General features: G+C 40.1%; 2 long non-coding RNA genes across 2 annotated transcripts in view; both read left to right on the forward strand.

Annotated features, from left to right (window-relative positions):
* Positions 1–9,023, forward strand: part of LOC119314863 — an 11,807-nt gene extending 2,784 nt beyond the window's left edge. Inside the window, exon 2 of the long non-coding RNA XR_005152485.1 lies at positions 8,990–9,023. This is a non-coding gene — a long non-coding RNA (uncharacterized LOC119314863). The remainder of the gene's footprint in view (positions 1–8,989) is intronic.
* The window catches only part of LOC119314864, a 24,290-nt gene extending 14,746 nt beyond the window's left edge, over positions 1–9,544 (forward strand). The window contains exon 2 of the long non-coding RNA XR_005152486.1: positions 9,256–9,544. This is a non-coding gene — a long non-coding RNA (uncharacterized LOC119314864). The remainder of the gene's footprint in view (positions 1–9,255) is intronic.
* The last annotated feature ends 1,229 nt before the right edge of the window (positions 9,545–10,773 follow it).

The raw sequence follows: 10,773 nt of genomic DNA on the forward strand, positions 1-10,773 counted from the left end.
ACTAACATTAAGAACTTCCTATCCAATCTATAAACAAATACTAATGAGAAAATGAAAACTATACTAAACTAAAGAAAACATAGGATAGAGATCCTAAAATCTAAAAAAGGCAGTAGCCAAAGATACAATTCTCAATCAAAAAGGGCAAGGTGTAATATGTGTTTATGTAGCTATCGGTCAAAGAGCATCCTCCGTAGCTCAAGTAGTAACTACTTTCCATGAGGAGGGGGCCATGGAATACACTATTGTAGTAGCTGAAATGGCGGATTCACCTGCTACATTACAATACCTCGCTCCTTATACGGGAGCAACCCTGGCTGAGTATTTTATGTGATTAGGAAAGTCCTATTGATTGCTGCTTTCTCCAGACCGCCGGGAAAAGCATGAAAAGAAGGCTCGAATGGTACGATCCCTCCGTCACCCCAGAATGAAAGGGGTGATCTCGTAGTTCTTGGTCTGTGAAGATGCGTTGGAAATAGGATAAGGTAGCGGCAAGACGAGCCGTTTAAATAGGTGTCAAGTGGAAGTGCAGTGATGTATGCAGCTGAGGCATCCTAACGAACGAACGATTTGAACCTTGTTCCTACACGGCCTGATCAAATCGATCAGGCACTTGCCATCTATCTTCATTGTTCAACTCTTTGATGAAAAGATGAAAAAACCAAAAAAAAGCTCTGCCCTTCCATCTCTTGGATAGATAGAGAGGGAGGGCAGAGGCCTTTGGTACCAATCATTGATGGCTCGAAAACCGCTAAACCTACATTACATGCAATAGTACCTAGAATTACTACTGGAAAAATATATAAAAGATCGTTGGGCCATGCGGGTTCCCCGTAATAATTATGTCCCATCCCTTTAGCTAATTTAGCTCTTAATACAGGATCATTTAAGGCTGGTTTCTTTGTTATTGGGATAGGTGAACTCTTTAGGATCCATCCCCCAAAGGAACCGGACATGAGAATTTATCATCATCCGACTCGAGCAAGAGTGAAAGAAATAAGACCGCGGAAGATCCTTAATAGAATTAAGGTTTATAATGACTCAATGACTCTAGGCAAGAAAAGCTTTATCAGATTCTCTTTTCCGAAGTTGCACCTACAACTACTCATTGAAAATAATCCTATTCTTATGGGTAAATGCTCAATATCCAAGTGGGCTTACAAATTTGATCATGATCAATTGCTTTGTGGATTGTCTCATGTCTCTTGATTAGTTGGTATTTATCCCCTCAATATCGCAAGTTTCTTACCTCCAAACAAAATATTTACTTGTTACTAATAAAAAATCAAAAAAATTAGCCTACATTCCACTTGTCCTACCATACCTTTTTCGTGTATACGAAATAGTGGACTTGACTAACTCAATTCTTAGGAAATCGCGAATAAGATCATTTGCTCTTACCTCAACAAGGGAAGCACCCGCCTTTTGTTTTTCTTCTTCTTCCCAATTCACTACTAAGCAAGTTCTAACAAATTGACTATTTGTGTGATAAATTCTTTGAGTTAACTTGCTATTTTCATGAGAAATAAAATTGACAAGTCGCCTGATTAGCTAGTTGGTGAGGTAATAGCTTACCAAGGCGATGATCAGTAGCTGGTCCGAGAGGATGATCAGCCACACTGGGACTGAGACACGGCCCAGACTCCTACGAGAGGCAGCAGTGGGGAATTTTCTGCAATGGGCGAAAGCCTGACTCTAATCCCATTTGCTCCCCTAGCTTTCGTCTCTCAGTGTCAGTGTCGGCCTAGCAGAGTGCTTTCGCCGTTGGTGTTCTTTCCTATCTCAATGCATTTCACCGCTCCACCGGAAATTCCCTCTGCCCCTACCGTAGTCCAGCTTGGTAGTTTCCACCGCCTGTCCAGGGTTGAGCCCTGGGATTTGACGGCGGACTTGAAAAGCCACCTACAGACGCTTTACGCCCAATCATTCCGGATAACGCTTGCATCCTCTGTCTTACCGCGGCTGCTGGCATAGAGTTAGCCGATGCTTATTCCTCAGATACAGTCATTGTTTCTTCTCCGAGAAAAGAAGTTGACGACCCGTAGGCCTTCCACCTCCACGCGGCATTGCTCCGTCAGGCTTTCGCCCATTGCGGAAAATTCCCCACTGCTGCCACCAATCCAACATAAGCCCCTATTTTATTTACTTTTTCTATCTAATTTGTTTTCTTACCATTGTATTTCCATTGACAAAGGTCTATTGAACAAATAGAATTTGTAGATAGATGGGTCTCTTTATCCTCACTCCATATTCAATTTTTCTGCCTACACTTCGACAAAAGTTCCTATATCAATGGGAAATGCCCTACCTTTGAGTGCGGTTTGAACTATTGATTTACGTAATTGGAAGTAACCAATTAGGTTTACGAGTAAAGTCAAACTTTCTAGTATATTATATTACGGCTTTATTACATTCATAGAAAGGAGATAAAATGAGAAATCTTTGCCATCCAATCTGATTAGAATATCATAACATAAAGTATAAGTGGCAGAATTTTTTTTGTAGGAATGTTTTATCAATTCATTTTCATTTCATTTGTACCCCTGGCTTTCTTGTGGGCACAGGCATCGCAAGTCATTCAGTCTTATGGTTCTTCATTATCTGCATATGGTCTTTTTTTCTTAGGTGCTCATTTTGTCTGGGCCTTCAGTTTAATGTTTTTATTCAGCGGCCGTGGTTATTGGCAAGAACTCATTGAATCTATCGTTTGGGCTCATAACAAATTAAAAGTTGCTCCTGCTACTCAGCCTAGAGCCTTGAGCATTATACAAGGACGCGCTATAGGAGTAACCCATTACCTTCTGGGCGGATGAAAAAGGAAGAATAGTATGCGATATATCTAACTTGGATAAAAAATTAAAAGCAAATTTCTCTTATCCTCGTTTGTTCCTTCCCCTTTTTTTCTTTCAAAAGTCTATAAAAGTTATATTGCCAATTCCATTTTAATTATATTCTTTTTTCTTAATGTTAATAAAAAAAGAAGAAAATTCTTCCACTTGACACCTATTTAAACGGCTCGTCTCGCCGCTACCTTATCCTATTTCCATACTTTTGTCGCTCCATCCCCGTATGGGTGGATGGGTCTGTAACAGTTATAATGGTATTGTTGAAACTAGCTTGAACATGAATAACCCCTTTTGTTATTCTACGTGCACTCTTCCGTAAACTAAGACGTGCATTCCTACGTAAACCAATACGCACTTTCCATTCTACCCACAATGGTTGGCCATACAATCGCGATTCATAATGGAAAGGAACATATACCTATTTACATAACAAATCCTATGGTAGGTCGCAAATTGGGGGAATTCGTTGAGGATCAGTCGTGGTCTTCTAGACTCTACCAAGAGTCTGGACGAATTATGCCCTCAAAAAAATACACTAGTTTCTTAAATTAAAAATAAAAAAGATTTTTTTTCTTACGTCGAGAAATATTTGTTTTTCAAGATAAACAATGTCCGTTAGGCACCTAATCTTTATGTCATAATAGACCCCTGCTTTTTCCCGGGTACTCGGGTTCAAATACCCATGGATTTTTTTGTTTCTTTACTGGCTTCATATAATTCTGAAAACACAAGTTTTCTTGAAGCCTCTTGCTCATATCTCTCATCAAAGGGTGCTATTCTATAATGTTTCTTTAGCAGTTCCCCCGCTAATCCGAGCGAGCTTTCAAATATTTGTCCCACATTCATTCGGGAGGGTACTCCTAAGGGATTGAAGACCATTACACAAGTTTTCTTGAAGCCTCTTGCAAATAGGGCATATCTTGCCTAGGCAAAATTTTGGAAATGATCCCTTTATTCCCATGTCTTCCGGCTACTTTATCCCGAACTTTGATTTCACGTTTCTGTAAAATATATACACGAACCATTATGTCGAGCGGGTCCCTTTGGATCCATTTCGCATCGATAACGCGCCCTCTTCCACCTCGCCATTAACGTTAAGGCTATGCCATCCTAAGGTGCTACTAAATGGAAGGATCTTATCAACGTCCATGAATGTGAAATCATAGATCGAACTTCCGAATTGGCAAAATTCGGTGCTATCGCTATCATAGTATTCGCTAAGTTCATGAAACAAGGGGCGCTTCCGGTTCTGTGCGTGCTTCAAACAATTTTGTCTTCTCCATATTACCATATCTCTAGAGCCAATAATTTTCTATGAGGAACTACTGAACTCAATCACTTGTTGCCTGTCAAAAAGGTAGAGGAGGTAGGATGGGCAGTTGGTCAGATCTAGTATGGATCGTACATGGACGATGTTGGAGTCGGCGGCTCTCCTAGGCTTCCCTCATCTGGGATCCCTGGGGAAGAGGATCAAGTTGGCCCTTGCAAATAACTTGATGCACTATCTCCCTTCAACCCTTTGAGCGAAATGTAGCAAAAGGAAGGAAAATCCATGGACCGACCCCATTGTCTCCACCCCGTAGGAACAACGAGATCACCCCAAGGACGCCCTCGGCATCCAGGGGTCACGGATCGACCATAGACCCTGTTCAATAAGTGGAACACATTAGCCGTCCGCTCTCCGGTTGGGCAGTAAGGGTCGGAGAAGGGCAATCACTCATTCTTAAAACCAGCATTCTTAAGATCAAAGAGTCGGGCGGAAAAAGGGGAGAGCTCCCCGTTCCTGGTTCTCCTGTAACTGGATTCCCCGGAACCACAAGAATCCTTAGAATGGGATTCCAACTCAGCACCTTTTGTTTTGAGATTTTGAGAAGAGTTGCTCTTTGGAGAGCACAGTACGATGAAAGTTGTAAGCAAGGAAGAGCACTTGCCATTCGTTGGTTATTAGAAGCATCCCAAAAGCGTCCGGGTCGAAATATGGCTTTCAAATTAAGTTCCGAATTAGTAGATGCTGCCAAAGGGAGTGGGGGTGCCATACGCAAAAAGGAAGCGAGAATGTCGGCTTGAGTAACGAAAACATTGATGAGAATCCAATTCCCCGAAAACCCAAGGTTTCCTTCACAAGGTTCGTCCACGGAGGGTGATTCATACAAGCTAAATCTTCTAATCAATGGTGGGCCAATGATGAATTTTTTTGCATATGTATTAAGACGCTTGGCCTGATTTCGAAATTGTCCAGAGTTTTATATGTTGTTTTCATTGCAAAATGATGGGTCTCCTTCCATAACTTTCCAATTACGAGTACGAGAATTGAAAACATGAAAATTCTCAATTCTCTACGGCGTCTAGTAGATAGAAACAAGAAAATCAGAAGAATCTTTCTCTCTATTCACTATCATTCCGCATCTTCGACTTCTATTAGTTTCTTTTCTTCTTTAATGCAATAGCTATAGTTTGATATAAGAATCCATTTCTCGAAGTAATGGAAACCATTCTCTTATAGGAAATGGTTCGAAAATCGCAGGATAGGGTATTTCTATATGTGGTAGATAATCCAAATGCAAAAATTTGTCTTCTAAAAAGGGAAATATTGAATGAATAGAGCGTAAATTCTGAAACTTTGGTATTTCTTTTTCTTTCCGACAAAAACATTCCCGTAGCGAGAATGGAATTTCCACAACGATCGCAAACCCTTCAGATAGAATTTGAGAATAAAACTCAGAATAAAAATAATTTTCCGAGTGGCGGCATTCTTGAAAAGGAATACAATAGATTAGAAATCAATTCGAAATTTACAATTTTGTAATGGGACCTTCCCCTTATGCTATTTGCAACTTTAGAACATATACTAACTCATATCTCTTTCTCAACGATTTCAATTGTGATTACGATTCATTTTATAACCTTATTAGTTCATGAACTTGGAGGATTACGTGATTCGTCAGAAAAAGGAATGATAGTTACTTTTTTCTCTAGTCCACATTGAAACCCTTACACACTAATGGGTGTAAAGAAGTAGTACGCCCCTCTACTAAAGTGGGTTGAAAGGCCTGTATGCCTAATCTATGCAGGGTAGGTGCTCTATTTAACAGTACAGGATGTCCCCGCATAACTTCTTGAAGTATTTCCCATACTTCTCATTTTGTTCTAGGATTCTTCTTTTTTGTGGGCCATTTATGGCATGCAGGAAGAGCCCGAGCTACTGCAGCAGGTTTTGAAAAGGGAATCGATCGTGATTTGGAACCTGTTCTTTACATGAACCCTCTTAACTAAGATTTTCTTATTTATACCTGTTCTACTTTTTTCTGTTCTGGCTCGGTTATTCCATCTAGCCAAGCCATTCATTCCTTTTTATGAAAGAAAGATAAGGGACAGAAAAAAAATGAACAAAGAATATCACTACTGTATAAACAAAAAGTTTGAGAGTAAGCATTACATAATCTCCAAGATTTTTTTTAAGGAATAGATTACCAGTTTTTCCTTACCACACGGATCCACTAGGATGGTTTTTTTTATACCTAAAAATGCAAAAAAACACGAATAATCCCGCTAAAGTAATAGGAATTAGGCCTAAGACGATTCCAAATAGAAAAACTTCAATCATTTTGATTTGTTCGAGGGGATAAAAAAAGAGGTACGATCTATCCCTAAATAGTACTCTAAATTATCCACGAATCTCAATGACCAAGAAAAGAATTCCTAATTAGTCTGGAAAAGAGTCGTAGAATGCCAGGAATCCCAAAGGGAATCGAAGTTATAGATCCCTTTTTAGTAGAAGCAATTCTTTCTTGCAAAGAACCCATTTCTGTACTAAGAGTAGGTTCCTTCCAATTTTGTTTGCCCAAAAGACAACTTTTTTTCTCTCGATTTTGTCGAGTCATTACATTGATTCAATAAATGATTATCAAGCGGTTCTTATTCGAAGAACCCTTGCCTTTTGTTTAGCCCCGTTTAAATTGGTACTAATACTAATATAGTTGTAGAAAGAGTACCTCTTTTTGCCTGGACTTCAAGCAGTTTAGCTTTAACCCGGAACAACCTGTTCTTCCTGAATACCTTGATTCAAGGACAAAGGATTTCCTGCAATCGTACTCTGGCAACTTTACGTAAGGCAGAGTTGGGTTTTTTGGGGTTGATAGTGGAAAAGTCGACAGATAAGTCACCCTTACTGTCCCTTTACAGAACCGTACATGAGATTTTCACCTCATACGGCTCCTCGGTCAATTCTTTCGAAGGGATCCTTTTCCTCGTTCGAGAGTCTCCGCCCTTCTTCCACTCCGTCCCGAAGACTAACTAAGACCAATTGAGTCACGTTTTCATGTTCTAATTGAACACTTTCCATTTATGATATGATTAAAGGAGAAGATTGTTCTTTTACCAAACATATGCAGATCAAATCACGTCTTATAATAAGAAGAAATATTTCTCGGTATCAATCCCCTTGCCCCTCATTCTTTGAGAATCAGAAGGATCCTTTTCGAGTTTCCATTTCTTCATTTGGAATCTGGGCTCTTCTATCTTTGACTTATTTTTTTGGCTTTGTTCTTTATTTATTTCATTTCGATTTTTCCCTCTTCCTCTATCCCTCATTATACAACAATTTAATTTGGAAAAGGGATGTAGCGCAGCTTGGTAGCGCGAGCGAATTCTTGATATTCCTTTTTATTTCTCATCAAACGAATGGCATCTTCTTCTGGAAATCCTAGCTATTCTTAGCATGATTTTGGGGAATCTCCTTGCTATTACTCAAACAAGAATGAGAACTTTGTGTAACTCTTCTACTTCTAGTAAAAATTCTGGTGTCCTTGCGCGATAATAAGCACTAGCAGGTTGGTGAAGCATAATCCTCGCGTGAGGGAATGCTATACGCTTGGTGGGTTCTCCTCCAAGCAGAATGAAGGACGCCATGGAGGCGGCTATTCCGAGGCATATTGTATATATAACTGGTGTCACCGTTTGCATTGTATCAAAAATAGCCATTCCTGAGATTAGCCACCTGCAATAGTCAAGAATTCTTGACGGTATCTAGCCGGAACAACCTGTTCTTCCTGAATACCTTGACCCGTCAAAAGGGGTCCCAACCCCTGGGGATAGGGTAATACATCTAAGAAATTATTCCATCGAACGTACTCCCCCCTGGATGCGGGAATAGCCATTGCGAGACAGCCAGAAGCAGAAGGTAAAATACGAGGTACTTTATTGCTTAGTCTAGCTTTTATGGAAGCTTTAACAATTTTGGACTAGTTGTGGCACTAGCGCTTTTATTTGCGAACCCTTTTGTTTAATCTTAAAAAAAATTCTTTCGATTTCGATTAGATACTTTTTTCTTTTTTTAGTAAATTTGTATTTGCTTCCGCAATTCCAATTATATCAATACTTTATTTAATTTACTCCTATTTATTACTCCTGGAATTATCTATTTATCGGGACAGATAATACCCCATTCTAGGAAGGGCCCGAATTGGATAGCAGCAATAATCAATTTTAGCACGAATTGTTTGGAGGGGAAGTCTACCCTTTTTAATAGATTCGGCGCGTGCAATTTCTTTTCCTCCGAGACGACCCGAAGACTATCCATATCCTATGTACCTAACCCTTCTAGGGGATTCTGTGTCAGAAAGCGCGAATATTTATTTCATTTCATTAAAAATAAGAAGCCAATTCTGTTCATAAGAAGAAAGCTTCTTCATGAAAGGTCAAAAATAGACTTGGATTTCATGGGTTTCTTAATGACTAGCTGAAAAAGCTTTATTGCTATCTCTAGAGGTAATCCACATTGATGTAATGAAAGCGAAGGACCCACAACAATGACAGAACGCCCCGAGTAATCGACCCGTTTCCCAAGCAGAGTCTCGCGAAACCTTCCCTCTTTACCTTCAATTACATCTGAAAGTGATTTGTATACTTTATTGTGACCATCCCTAACTGTGAAAACCTAGAAATATACATACCTAGTTAAGGTGGGATATGATTGCATCGCGGTGTCTAAGGACGCGATCTAATAGATCGTTGTATCGAGTAGTTGGATCATAGTCTCTTACCATAAAAATTGCTGCATGTGCAGAAGCACCGACTATTAGAAATCCGCCAATCCACATGTTGTGTGTGAACAAGGAAAGTTGTGTACCATAGTCAGTATCTAGGTATGGATAGGGAGGCATAGAATACATATGATGAGCTACAACAATGGTTGTAGAGCCTAGCATAGCTAGGTTAAGAGATAATTGAGCATGCCATGACGTTGTTAAGATTTCATAAAGACCCTTATGGCCTTGTCCTGTAAATGGGCCCTCGTGAGCCTCCAAAATATCTTTAAGTCCATGGCCAATACCCCATCAAAGTGGTCTCTTCTCAAAAGCTTATCTGCCAGATGAAAACAAGTTCGTAGTAACAGGTGGCCTGATCTTAGGCCCTGACTCACCCTCCGTGGACGAACCTTGCGGAGGAAACCTTGGATTTTCGGGGCATTGGATTCTCACCAATGTTTTCGTTACTCAAGCCAACATTCTCGCTTCCGCTTCGTCGACCCCCGCTTTCGCGGTTGCTTCCCTCTAAGGCGGAACGCTCCCCTACCGATGCATTTTGACATCCCACAGCTTCGGCAGATCGCTTAGCCCCGTTCATCTTCAGCGCAAGGGCGCTCGATCAGTGAGCTATTACGCACTCTTTAAAGGGTGGCTGCTTCTAGGCAAACCTCCTGGCAGTTCCGGTTTGAGCATTCTGTTCCCTTTTTCAAACTCCACTTCTTTTCATATAGCAATAGGAAAAGAATTGGGTTGCCACCGAGCTGAAACAATATGCGGATGGTTCTAGTAAACCAAAACTATCATTTTTTAGCTATTTGGCAAAAAGCTTTTGTAACTAATCATGTAGGGGATGTTGGTCTATTATTAGGAATTTTAGGGTTTTTTTGGATAACAGGTAGTTTAGAGTTTAGGGATTTGTTCAAAATAGCTAATAACTAGATTCCTAATAATGGAATTAACTCTTTACTTACTACTTTGTGTGCTTTTTTATTATTCGTTGGTGCAGTTGCGAAATCCGCACAATTCCCTCTTCACGTATGGTTACCCGATGCTATGGAAGGATGAATCTTTAAAGAAGATGCAGCACAGAGGAAACAAAGGCTAAACTTAAACTAAGCGCTTTTGTTTGAACAAAAAAGATTCTTGTTTCACCGAGGAAAAGAGAGAAGTTCTGGATAAATTGACAATGCTGAATTGAATTGACTAATTTAAGTTCCGCCTATTCCACATTAATGGGAGTACATTATGTTTCTGCTTCACGAATATGATATTTTTTGGACATTTCTAATAATAGCAAGCCTTATTCCTATTTTGGCATTTTCGATTTCAGGACTTTTAGCCCCGGTTAGTGAAGGACCAGAGAAGCTTTCTAGTTATGAATCGGGTATAGAACCCATGGGAGGGGCTTGGGTACAATTCCGAATACGCTATTATATGTTTGCGCTCGTTTTTGTTGTTTTTGATGTGGAAACCGTCTTTCTATACCCTTGGCAATGAGTTTCACTTGATTATTTTAGATAATAGTAGATAGAAAGAACGCTCGTAAGGAGTCCTATTGAAACCAAGAAATATAGGCCTGCTTGCCATCCACACCAGAATAGATAGAGCAATAAATGATTATCAAGCGGTTCTTATTCGAAGAACCCTTGCCTTTTGTTTAGCCTTGAGCTTGAGAAGCTTCTGGCCCGGTGGGTCCATAAAACTCACTCGGATAAGCTGTATTACTGAACCATACAAAACAACAAGCGATAAAACCAAAGACAGATAAAGCAGCTAAACTATAAGACAAGTAAGCTTCTCCAGACCATACAAATGCACGGCGAGCCCATGCGAAGGGTTTGGGAGGGATTCGAACCCTCGGTACAAAAAAATTGTACAACGGATTAGCAATCCGCCGCTTT

This window comes from Triticum dicoccoides, chromosome 6A (genome assembly GCF_002162155.2).
Source record: "Triticum dicoccoides isolate Atlit2015 ecotype Zavitan chromosome 6A, WEW_v2.0, whole genome shotgun sequence".
In the NCBI taxonomy this organism is placed as follows: Eukaryota; Viridiplantae; Streptophyta; class Magnoliopsida; order Poales; family Poaceae; genus Triticum; species Triticum dicoccoides.